Raw genomic sequence first — 13,431 nt, 5'->3', positions numbered from 1 at the left:
TAGGACATGGATTTTAAAAATGAGAGTAAATTCTTACAGTTCATCCTGTAATCTTCCGTAGTTTGGTTTGCTTTTCTTACTCAATGAAACATTATTTTCTGTTATTTTGGATGAAATTGATGAAATTTTGTGAGTGAAATAGCAGCAACATGGAGGGGGGTGCACCACACAGGGGCTTGGGACAGGCTCCTGCTTGGACTTGGGAGGAGATAGGAGAACTCTAAGTTGTGGGGGGAGCCCAAGCTCACGGTCCTAACACTGGCCTTGGGGCTGACTGTGGATATGGGGAGCTCCACCACTGCCTGCAGTACTGCATGCTAGACTGAAGATCAATTTGTTCTTAGGATCCATGTTTTGGAATCATGCCTCATTATCTAGTATTCTAGTTGCAGCAACTTGCAGGAGCTTTTAATCTCGAGGTTTCTTTCATTTAGGAAAAAAATATAGGGATTTTAGCCCATAATAAAAAATTGCTTTAATGTGAAGAAATTACTGTAATATTTTTAAATTACATCAACACTACGGTAACACCTTTCCAGTATTCATGGTTCTGTTATTTTTTGTCTAGTGAACACTACTGGCCTAATTTTCTCAGTTGTGTTGGTATTTCACTTGTCAGATTGTGGTTTGCAAAAAGGGCCCCTTCTTGTTGTAGCAAAGTTTTAGCTCTGCTTTCTGCCTACAGCCTGAAGTCCATAAGAATCTGCTTTGCTGGGTCCTTCTCACTGCAACCTTCTCTTGTTGTTCATAGACAGAAAGGAGAAGTTACATTTTTTTGCAGAGTCCTTTGCCTGTTGCTGGGAGGGGCAGCAAGAGATGATTCTTTCTTGTCACTACAGTGAAAGCTGTGCTGTCGTTAAACCTTTTAATGTGCAATTGTACCCAGTGCAAAATCAGCTTAAGAGAATGAGAAGCAACCATTTTCCTGTGCTTCTCTAGAAGTTTAGACATAAGTTTAAAGACATGAGGACATATGTCCTCTTCTGAGGACATATTTTTGTCTTGTTTCCCCATGGCTCACCTCCAAAAACTAGAAGGGATTGATGCCGGCCGGTTTCCTGCTTCCTTTCAGCAGCATTTCATTTCCATGGGGCTCCTTGCTGCGCAGCCAGATATGCGAGTCTTTGTTCCTCACATGGGGCACCATTTACAATGATTGTTTGACAGGGACTTCACTTATGCTAGCAAAGCAAAGCCAGTTTATTACACAGTTTACTAGTATTTATAGGTCACTACATTCATAAAAAAAAAATTGACCCTTTGGTTTCAGTCCTCTTTAGAAACACAATCTTCTGATTGTTCTTCTTATGCCAGTAATGTGCTTTGTTATCTCTTTTGCTAGTAAAGTCCTTATTGCATCTTTCTTTATCAAAGTGGTCAGCATTAGAGGGTCAGAGTAACCAGCCATGATGTCTTCACTTCTGTTCTTGCCTTGAGTTTCTTTCTGCCTTGGCTTTCACTGTACTAGGGCTAAAAGGTCTGCGGTGCTACCTAGTTTAGCTTCTGTAGCTGTCTGATCTCTGACATTATTCCACATGGAGACAGTCACAAGGATGATATCTTTTATTTATTATTTTAATTAATATTTTGACAATGGAAGTAGGAAATGAAAGAAACCAAATATGTCTGTTGCAGGTATTGCTAATATCATGGAGAACTAAGGCTATCCTTAACTCCCACATTGAATTAAATCTGGTTCTTGACTCACAACAGTAGTTACCTCTGTTAAGTGAGAATATTAAAAGAAAACAAAGAGAGACACTAAGCTTTGAGACAGAAACTGCTTATTTTGCATTCTGGCATATCAACATGTTCTAGAATATCCCCTATTTTAATGACCTTCAAATCTGGAAGCAATAAAATCCTTAAATTGTCCAAGTTTTATGATGTGAATGAATGCTACTGAGTAATATTGGAAAAAGCCATGGATGATGTGACTTGTTACATATTATGTTTTTCAACCTGTACAAAAAATAAGATATCATGTATCCTATGTTTAAGAAGACTACTTTTGCATAATATTAGCATTTAAAATGAACAAAATGTGCTTTCACTTCATAATTTGTTTCTAGTTTTCTTTTAGCGAAAAACATAAGAAAGTAGAAGGGTTTTATTTCAATGCTTAATTGCTGAGCAATTTATGACTTTTATTTAATCTTATCATGCAATTTTGCCAACACTTGCCCAAAGTTCTGCTGCTCTAAACTTGCTTGCTGTCTTTTCACTGAAGGCCTCCTGGTATAATTTACTTTTTCTACATTTTGATCTGGATGCCACATGAAATGGCACCTGAAATTCTACCTTAAATAATTTCTTGATAAGCCTGTAGACAAGATTTCTGTTGCAGGGTCTCTGAGTTTCATCATTAGTATTAAATCTCAGCTTTTATGTTATAGAAATATGCAAAATGTTGGCAGGATATAAAACAAAACAAAATTCTACTTAAAGAATCATAGGATTTGCCTGTGTAGAAGGAGGAAAATGGAACACTAGTTGAAATGAAGCTGTTTTTATGAGTGAAAATACATGTTTACTTTGAAGTAGCATTATAATCTGGAGAGACAACTTTTTACCTTCATATTGCTTCTACAGTTGTAAGATCTCAATAGCTAAGGGCACATGGACATGCTTTATTCATTCTACTGTGGCATGTGAGGCATCACATAGAGAATTGGGAGATAACTTCTAATTTAGAAAGCATCTGTGGACTTAACTATTTTCATGAATCCTAAAGACCTGACATTGTCAATATGTAATAGAATTGATGTTAAATTTAATTTGCTAGAAATTGATATTTCTATATATGGAAGTGAAAATACAAGTAGGATTACCGGTAAGATTGAACAAATCATAAGAAAAATGCTTTTAAATTTTGCTTTCCATTTATTCTAATGTAAACCTCTTATGTCAAAATTAGAATATATCAGTGTAGGAAACAAATGCTGTGATATTTAATCACATGCTGTAGCTGATATACGAGAATGAGCATTGGCAATGTGATCAAATCTAAATTTTTCTCAGATCTGATACATTTGATAAATCCAGTGGAATAAGTGATAACCTGGAGATACCATTATCTCACTTTCAATGTATTAAAAAGTCGGTGCTATTATATCTAATACGTGTCTTTAGTATCTGGTCCTATTTATTTTTCCAGGTATAAGTGAAAGCATCCATATTGCAGTAATTTGTGTCTGCTGCTGGAGTATTAGAACATATTAGAGCTTATTTTTCCTTTAGATTTTTGTTTGTACATGTTCTGAATTTTTTTCTGTGGTCTCAAGGTAAAATTTGTTAGCTCATTCTATGACAGTGTCTCTATAAAGACATAAATTCCACTTGTCCTAAATTTGTGATTCTTAGTTCATGTGGGGAGGGGAGAGACATAGACCTACCTTATTGTGGGTAAATTTCTTATTTATTGTATAAGAAAAGATTCTAATTGGCTCTTGCAAGTCAAAGTTTATTCTATATTAAATTAATATATTTATGTTGTTTTGACTTCTTAACAGGCAATAACTTCAAACTGTAACTTCATGCTTTCGTTGAGATCATAGATCCTACTGCCAAGAAGTAACAGTAAGTACTTAGGTGTTATAATTTCTTTTTAATGAAGAAATTTTCTTTTTAAGTGTTCTATGTTTACTTTAAATGTGTTCCAGGAAGCTATTATGACCACCCACAATATTGTCAGTGCTGAAATATGCAAGTAGGTTTTCTCAGTGGATCAGATGGCTCTTGCTCAGAACATTTAGTTATCTTTCACAAGAGGGAAAACCCAATCACAGTAAAGGCTTCTGTTTCATTTGGCTATAGTTCCCAGTGTTTTCATTGAATGGGCATAACTGTGTTTATAAAACAATTTTTTGAACTTATTAAAATTATTAGAAAATTAAGTTGGAATAATTACTATACCTTTAAAGAGTTTTATTATATTTTAATGGATAACAGGGGCTAAGAAAAGCAGAAAATTGATGTTTAAATGGAGAACAAGTCAGTGTTCTGAAAGACTAAACAAAGGTACAGAAGTAGTTCACGATAGGTTATTGTTTTGGGGTTTTGCAGCCAAGGTTAAAAATAAGTGGCTGCATGCCATCAACAATAATTTAAAAAAAGGACTTAATTGTCTTTTATAAAGACACTGCTCTCCTTAACAGCTTTTAACAGTCTCCATGCAAAACAATGCAATTGGAAATTGCTGTCCACATTAAGGCTTTATGTCCTTTGTAAATGAATTTTGAACACACACCTACTGTAAGTTTGAATATAAAAGTAAATTTATATCACTTGCTGTGTTTATTACCAAGGGATTGATTTAGGAAGGTTATATCTTTTATTAGCTTCCAGTTTGCCTTCAGTTTTCATTAGATACTGAATAAGGATTGTTGGAGGGAGAGACAGGCACTCTTGCACTCAGAAGCAGAATGTGCTGCTGCCTAGAGGGCTTTTATGACCTCAGGACATCATCGCTTGTGGCAATGTCTGATCAAGATCAGAAGAGAAATCCCTGTAGTGTTTTGAGGGGTCGGTAACAATCAGTGTCCTTACAAAGTGTGCTAAGAATAGTTTTGGTTATTTGTTTTTGAATGTAGTATTAAGTTCCTACCTCTTTTCCTAAATTCATCTCTACCTGTGAGTTATTAAAAACAATTACACAATCTTCCACCTCTTCAAACTGTGGTACAATGAACTGAGATCAGATTAAATCTTTTAAGAAAGAGATAGGCTGAGTAATCTTAATCAACATACCTCCTGTGGTTTTGGTGTATATAAGTTGACACAAATGTTGAATCATTTTTTTTACTATTCTTTTAAGTAAAGGGGGAGAGTTAGTGACCTTGAAGGGAGAATTAGCTTAATTTGCAATATGAAGATTTTGGCCTGGGTAGGATGCAATATTTTAGGAAGTGCTTTATTACTTTTTCTTGGTCAATTTCTTTTTATAGGGCTTGTTTTTTAGAGCTTTTTATTTACTGCTACTGGTCTGTTACACTTGAAGGCAGCTGAGTACTTTTGAAGGATTCTGTATAAATATTTACATAAATTCAAACTGCATCTCTTCTCATCATCACAAAATTACATAAAATTCTTTCTGGTGACAGTCTTCTCTGTGGAGAAAAATGCTTGTTCTGCATCACATGGTGCTATTTTTTAAAATATGTTGAGCGTGCTCAGCTTTGGTGTTTTTGTTTTTGAGGTTTTTTTAATTGAGATGAGACTGGGGCTGGAGGAATAGTTTTGTGTCTGCTGAAGAAAATATTGGGATTTGATTTCTAGACAAATTAGTAGGAAGAATTAGGTTTTCATTTTAAAGCTTTGTGGCAAACTTTTGTTGTTTTGGTTTTATGTTTCCTTGATATCTGCTTTTCTTTTTGACTGGTCAATCTATTTGTCCCCATGTGCTGTGATATCATTGAGCCAACACACATCATTTGATTCTCAACTAAGCAGTGAAGAAATGTCAAAGAAGGTAGTGTCAGCTAGAAGTAGAGATTATATTTTTTTTCCAGCAGAGGGCCAAATGAATTTTAAACCTTCACAGTAGTTGCTTAAGAGACAGTATTTGATCCTGCAAAGAAAGATCTATTTTCTGCTTAATCACTTGAAATTCTGTCAGATGGATAAAATGAGAGGATTCCACTGCTATCCTAAATGTAATATGGAAATGTTTGCTACCAGTGAAGAATTAATTTTTAAAAAGATCCCATTATGCATTATTTTTGGTGGCTATTCAGGAATATATTCCAATGTCCAAAACATAGTGCAAATAATAAATGGTGAAAAAATAGTGAAGCTATTCCATCTACTTCTTTACCAATTCTGATTACACCTAGAGGCCCATGTGTACTTTATCCTGAAAGCTCAGCTATTCTAACACATGTTGTTTAAAAAGCCCTTTTCAGAATTGCTCCACTGATTAAGGGTAACTTTATGTTCTCTGTGTCCAGCTGTATTTCTTGCCTTTGTAGAAATAGCCTATGGCTTGAAGGAGATGAGGAACAGCAGGGAGCCCGTTATCTGAGCATCGCTATAGATGACTGTTCTTATGCATACTCATTGTTTCACTGGAGAAGGCTTATTACTAGATAGGATAGTGCACATTCAATACGTTGCACAAAACTAAATAGCTGGTTTTGATTGAAATAGTAGCCTTATATTTAAATATGAAGGGAAAGCAGAAGACAATGTAATCTATGTCTCTAAAAATCAGTGGGTTTAGGTGCCTTCTTGGAAGTTTTATCAGTAAAACACCTAAAAAGAAAAAAAATTAATAAGAAAAATACCTATATTCCCTGGAATTGGGAATATTAGCATTCTGAATTGGGATAGGTATGTTATTTAAAAGGATATAATATATCAATAGGTTAGTAATATTGTAATATTGTTTTTTTTCATCTTGCATCTTCTGTGTTTTGAAGTTTTGTCCATTCTGATAATTCTAATAGCTGTTACTTCTGGCTTTTTTTTTTTTTTTTTTTTTGTATGTCCACTTCTCAGTTCTGTTCCTTAAGGTTTGGTTTCTTTGGTTGCTCATCCTCAATCAGAGGATGGGGAAATAATTTTCATGGGATTGTTTTTGTGTTTTAAAAGTACTGATTTGTTTATCAATAAGAAATTACAAAGATTATTTCAAGGTTGAAGAATTAACATAATAGTCATGACATTGACATTAATATGCTTCTTTCCTTCTCTGAAATATTAGGAAACTGAATAATCCATTAGATGTTTCAAGAGTGTTTTTTTCCTGTGTTCCAGAGTAACCCATGTATTGTGCTTGTACAGTTCAAAAGCCCTATATTTCAATTAAAACTTCTCAATTATAGTAAATAAAGTAATTTTTGAAACCACTTTTTTTATTTTACTTTGAGATATAAAGTAATGGGTATATTCTAATTGACATAGATGGGAGTTTTGTAAAGCAGTAACTGAAAAAGAGTCTGTCACGCTATTCAACCAGATGACCTTTGAGATAAGTGTGATGCTTGTGGGTTGGGTGAGTTTAGTCCTTTTTTGCAAAAGAAGCATTGTTGGCATGTAACCAAAATGATGATGGCTGTCTGGGAAACGTGTTTTTAAGGGTTGCTTCCACAAATGAGTCATAAGTAAAAGCTCTTCATCTAGCACAGAGCACATTAAGCTGGAAGAACAAGCATAAAGCTTGTTGTTAGATCAAAGAAAATACAAGCATAAAAGATACTCTTAGAAGATCAGTTGGTCTAAATATCAGAATTGTAGTAATATCTTTCTGTCTTATTCTCCTCTGTTTTATCGCTTTCATGTAGACCTTGATTATTTTAGCTGCTGGCATAGTTTCCTTCAAAAAGCTGCTCATTTGCTGCAACTTTAATGGGATAGAGAGCGAAGTGTTAGCAGTCTTAAGAGAACTGAGTTTATTTTCTTATGGGAATAAAATTTTTAGCCAATTCTCTTGTACTTTGTTCAGCTAACTCTAGAAAAGTAAATAAAACAGTGATGACTGTATCTGGCATGTATAAAACATACTTGTGTATACCTATCCATGTAGAGGTAGATAGATAAGGCATATGATCACTGCGGAAAATGAGATAATATCTTGCTGTATAATGAGAGTATTTTTACAGATAATTCACAATATAAATTCTTGTATGTTTGCTAACTTAAAATATTTCAGATATAGGTACTTCTAGATTGCATAGTGACCTATGGCCTGAAGACTCAATCAGATTTTTCAACCATTTTTTTCTTCTTTGCTTTAAAATGGAACTGCTTTCAAGTAGGTAGAGAGTGGAAGAAGAAATGTCCTTGCAGCTTGTTCTTCTGTAAGCCTCTTTCACTTTTCATTTGACTGAAAGGGGGTCTAGTCTCCATTCACAGTAGTTCACCATGTAAACACTTCTGTATCTTTTGGTGTTCTATGATACACATTTAACTAGTGATGCAGCTACTTCCTGCAAATTACTTGGGCTAGCTTCCAGCCATGTGGTTAGGGACATATGCCCTATATAAGAGCACAATTTACTGTATAAGTAAGCAAATAAGATTTGGTTATTACAGCTGCCCTTCTGGTCACTTAAGAGATGATGTCTCAGGCTTTAAGTTTAAATGTGCCTCTGAGGGTCTCTGTGTCTAAGTCTTGGCTAAAGCTGAACAGTCAGTCACTCTACTAACAAGGGAACCTTTTCATAATTAAGGAAAATCTGATGTTCTGTCATGGGGAAATCTGTGGCAAATAGACTGAAATGAAATATAATAATTCAACTTTTTTTCTTCAATTAAGATGAAATAAAGTTACTAAAGATCTTTTATATATAGCAGTGAAAGTGATCTTGATTTGTGACTTAGAGTTGCAGTAGAGATACAGCAGGAGAAAAAAGCACTGGCCCCTAAAAAAGGTATGTAAGTAATATTAGTCATATTTTGAGTATTTTTACTCATAGTTTTATACATAAAAGCAATGTTCTCTTACAAATCAACTCATTCTGGTTTTGCATAAAATAGCTTCCCCTTGCCACAGAAAGGAAGACTGGAACATATAAATCATTGGAAACTTTCAAAAGACATTGTTTTGGAAAGGGCTGCATGTTGTACAAACAAAGTCACTGCTGGCTGCAAAACTGAATGGGCCACAGAGGTATTACATTCATAATATTAGCTATAAAATTTGAAATTAATATCAGTTTCTGCTTCTGTTACCATGTGCTGATTAGCATAAAAGAAACTTTGCCTTAAGAGCTGTGAGGTAATTAACACAAAATTCAAACCCAGAAAACATTTCCAAATCAGAAAAGGCTCTAAATGAAAATGACTGTTGGGAAAGCACTGAGGCAAGAATGATATATATTTTCTGATATCTACTTGCCAGGCATCTACTCTAGGCCAAATTGCAGGGAGGGGGAGAAGATAATTTGCTGGGCAAGGCAGACCTTTGATTCACTGCACATGACTATTACCACAAGAAAAAAAAAAAAATTAAAAAACATTATTTTAGATTGCTGTAGTAAAAATGCATATAAAATGCTTCTTCCCTTCTGGAAGCCCTTTGTTATAGAGTGATAATTTTGGGAATCATGCTACAGTGTGTTAGTTGTCATTTCTAAAACTCGGCTATTAGCCACAATGTTGAGTTAGATTATGAGATTTTGATCACTTCAGATCATCTGACAATGCTTTCCCTAAAGCATCCCAGTGTGTAAAACAGTCTACATTTTCTCAACCTTTTTCAGACTCAGGAATATTTTTGTGACCTTAATCTGGTGGTGTGCATTTTACCTTTTTGTATGTGTCAAATGGATGGAGACATGTATGAAGCCTTTGCCTGCACTTTAGGCTGCACCAAGGTCCTTAACTTCACTAGGAAGAACAAGTAGTCATTAACTACTTCTGTTGATAGATTGCTTTGAGAAAGCTGGCCCAATAGCTAGATTTTTAAAAGCACTATTTGTAACTTTCTCCAGTGTTAGTAACAGAAATGTTTATGAAGCCTTCAGGTGTGGTGTACTTCCTTCTTCATAGTATGTCATTTTAAAGGTAACCTCAGAAAATATCCAATATGCTGTTCCAATGATTTACATTAAATATAGCATATTTCACAATAAATCAGTATAATGCTGCATCAGCATTTCAAAGCATCCTCGTGGTTACTAGTGCCACGGAGGGGAGTATAAAGTTTGGAGGAGGTAATTAGAATGACCTTGCATTAGTGAGCTGGTGAGCAATAGTGGATTTTGTCCACAAGTCATGGAGTTTTTCATAAGATGCTGCTTATCAACAACATGTGCATGCAGATATCAATGAAAGTTAATGTGAATATCTACACGTGAATGTAAATTGCAAACCAAGTACGCCTCATATTTTCCAAAAGCATTACAGTTTTAGCTGAGCTAATTTAAGAAGTATATTTTCTTATTAACTTAGTTTTTAGCAAACTAAAAACTATTTCTTGAATATTCCTTAATTACTGGTATGTTTTTATATTGACAGTGGTTTGGACCAGGCAATCTACAATCAATTTCTTTTCTCTCTTGGGGTTCCTGTAGGTCAGGGTGACCCCAAGAGAGAGATCCAAAAAAGTCTTTGCTTCCCTAGCCGAAACACAGTTAAATGAGTCTTGGAATGCTTTCAGTTGTGCTTTCAAGGTTATTTCTTCTTATCTATAATATCTTCTTTCTGACCTTCCAAGCTCTGGCTAGCAAGGAGGCCATGACAATCTGTGTGCCCTCTTGGGTGGTGTTTACCTTTTATATCAAAAGTTACATATACTATGTTTACAATTTGTTACCAATACCTAACATTTATGTTGGACAGTGTGTCCCTACCTTAAACCAATAGAAAAGTGTCACTATCACAGCAAGACATGGAAGGAAAGAAGAAGGCTAGGACATGCCCAGATTCCTCCATCTTGAACCCCATTCTAAAGATCCCAAAATTCTGTTTTGCCACCCTGTGTTAGTTCAAATATCACACTTCTAAAACCCTTGTGACTTGTAATTCCTCATCCAGAGTTGGCAGCTTTCCACAGGCTAAAATTGAAGCCACAGATGTTTTTTGACTTCTTGCCAGGGTCTCCGAGACCCCTGCCAGGGTCTCAAGAAAGCCAGGGCAGCCAGAGGGATGTCCTGGACTCTGACAATCTACCTTCTCTAACAGTTAATATGGTGTTTGGGGACCCACTGCAGCAGTCCTTAGTTTAATAATGGTTTATAATTTACCTGAAAAGTTCTTCGGAGGCCACATTAGGTCTTGGGTTTTCTTTAATGCACATAATCTCCAAATGCTTTTTTGTTTCTTTTCACTTTGGTTTTAGAGCCAAGAATTTTGTCTTAAGACAATTATTAGACAAGTAGAATATGGAATACGATCTTCTGAAACAGATGTAGAGAAACATGAGTTTTCACTGAACATCAAGTTGTGTTTTCTTTTTCCCAATGCAAAAGAACAGGAGTTAGCAAGAACATAAAGCAGCTTTAGGGGGTGAAAAGCTAATTGTCAAGTAGAGGGGAAAAGGTCTCAGCAGACAAAGATATTGCTGAAGCTAGGATTTTCACCCCAAGAATGGAATTCTATGGAGGTTTTATGTGAAAAGCTGATAACTGATGCGGTTAACAGTTTCCCTGCTTATAAAAACATTATCTGGCAAGATTTCTTTACAAAGGATTTCTTTCTTGTCTGAGGATGGTGATCAGTTGTGATGTCCAAGTTTAACCAAATCCCACTGATATAATTAAAAACCAAAAATATATCCTAGGTTCATTGTATAACAAGCTAAGCTAAATATGAAGCCCACCAAAATATGAGGTCCCTGTCACACAGTGGTCTTATCCTGTGCTGCTACAGTTTACAGGGAAGGAAACAGATTAAAAAAACAGCTGGATTTTCTTTTGCAAATATTGAGAAAAGGTCTCATTTTGACAGTTGTCTGATTTTAAACCATTGTTAATGAATTGTTAACTTGAAATTTTTCATCCAGTTTAAAAGATTTAAATACTTACTGGAAAAAAAATCCAAACAAACACACCCCACATACTGTAGAATTAAATGTGTCATTTTTAGATAAAGTGAAAAGTAATATGTGGGTATTTGGTATTTGAACTCCTACAAGTTCCATTACACATCCAGTGGAGCTATTTTTGTTTAATCTAGCTTACTGGTCAATGGGTGTGCTGAACAGGAAAATTTATCATTTGCATATCCTCAGCTGAAACTCTTTATGAGGACGGTGATGTTTACAATACAGAAAATTAAGCCCTTTTTTCAAAGTTGTCAAGAAAATATTGTGAATGTGTTTTTGACGATTTTGAGTGGGCATATCTAGATTTTCAAGCGATGTGTAGAGCAATCTGTTTTTTTGGTCCTTATGGTAAACAAGGTGACATTATGGTCTGGCAGGGCAGTGGCTTTATACAGATCAAGATAAAGTAGAATCTGGAGGGGAGCCACTCCTGATAGCAGTTATCTTTTAACTGTGAATTGTCATAATTTTAATTTTATTCTTTTAGCTGGTGTTGCCCAGTACTAGTTACAGCATCAGCTTAAATGATCAGGAAGGCTCAACCAGCAAAATTGTGCTTAAATGGCTTCAAATATGACTTGAACCTCTGTTGAAATGTTCTTGGGTATATCCCCCTGCTTCCAGATTTGTTGTATTGGGCACTACAAAAACACTAGATTCAGATTTATATAAAGTCTAGTGTATTAATTCAGAGATTTGTGATTAAAGAAATGTCAGCATTTAAATATGTTTGATTTAATTATTTAGGTTTTTGTAGAAGACATGAACAAAGGACAATTCCCCAAAACAACAAATTTATCTTTTCTTACATGTATATAGACTTCTAATTTACTTGAAACTGAGAAACTACAAAAGTTATTTCTCCTTTCTGTATCTAGCTTTTCCTTAAAGTTGAGTTACAAGCAAAACAGCCACTGACATTTGAATCGAGTTTATTTAAAATAATTTCAAATATCTAGGCTGCCTAGAGTTCTAGTACATGAAGGAAACCATAATAGGATATATGGGTATTATTCAGTGGGAGGCAAGTTGCAAATCAGATACCCGTACCTGTAAAAAAGGAAATGTTTTAATCTATTATATCGTAAGGCAAGTATTATAAAGGTTATTAGTAGAAATACAACGTAAATTTCTTCCAGGTGTTTTGTACCTCAAGTATTTATTAAAATTATATTTTCTTCTAGATTAGTAATCTTTTAAAATTAGAGTATTTCCCTTTAAAATCAGGAAAACACATTTCTTGATATTTAAGTTTCAAAAAACATCTACATTCTGTGCTTGTGCACTCCCATGTTCATGTTTATTATGCAAGATTAAATAATTGCATCCTTTTGTAATATTGTTTGACACATTCAAAGATTTTCAACAATCATTTCACTTGACTATACTTTGAAGCATGTCTTGCAGTGTAACATATTCAAACAGACATAAGAAGAAATGCTTTACAGAACAATTAAAAAGTACATTTAGATGAGAAAACTAAATGGTATAATATAGTGCAGTGCTGTTTCTCATGGGAGTGGAGGTTTTTTCCTATATTAGTTGAAGTATTGTGGGAATATAAGGTTAACTGTATACACCAGCAAAAATGATTCAAGGAGCAATGAGGCACATGTTCATAAATAATTGCTGTTGCAGTTTTAAATTATTTCACAAAAATTCCCCAAGGAGTTGTGTTGTGCTTCCTAGTTCTAATGTTAAAGTGATCCTTTCTATGGAAAGATTTATAAGTATAGATAAATTAAACTTTTCCTTTCTATTTCTGGCTTGTTTCGGATACAAGATTTCAACTCTTTTTTAGTTGTCTCAAAAGATTCCAATATTGCATGACAAAACAAAAAGTTAATAGAATTTATTACTTTGTATAGTATTAGTTTTCTCTTTCTTGCATTAATTCTCTTATTTTTTATGTGCATTAAACCCTGAAAAAATGTGACCTGTAG

The 13,431-nt window shown here is 34.5% G+C and overlaps 1 protein-coding gene across 30 annotated transcripts in view; it reads left to right on the top strand.

The window, feature by feature from the left end:
- TENM3 (teneurin transmembrane protein 3) overlaps positions 1–13,431 on the top strand; it is a 1,286,597-nt gene that overhangs the window by 316,613 nt on the left and 956,553 nt on the right. For all 30 annotated transcript variants that reach the window (XM_085578773.1, XM_085578775.1, XM_085578777.1 and 27 more), the window contains one exon: positions 3,513–3,579. The gene's annotated coding sequence lies outside the window, so the exon portion shown is untranslated. The remainder of the gene's footprint in view (positions 1–3,512; positions 3,580–13,431) is intronic.

This window comes from Lonchura striata, chromosome 4 (assembly GCF_050655825.1).
Source record: "Lonchura striata isolate lonStrDom1 chromosome 4, ASM5065582v1, whole genome shotgun sequence".
Classification (NCBI taxonomy): Eukaryota; Metazoa; Chordata; class Aves; order Passeriformes; family Estrildidae; genus Lonchura; species Lonchura striata.
This window is presented reverse-complemented; position numbering and strand designations above follow the sequence as displayed.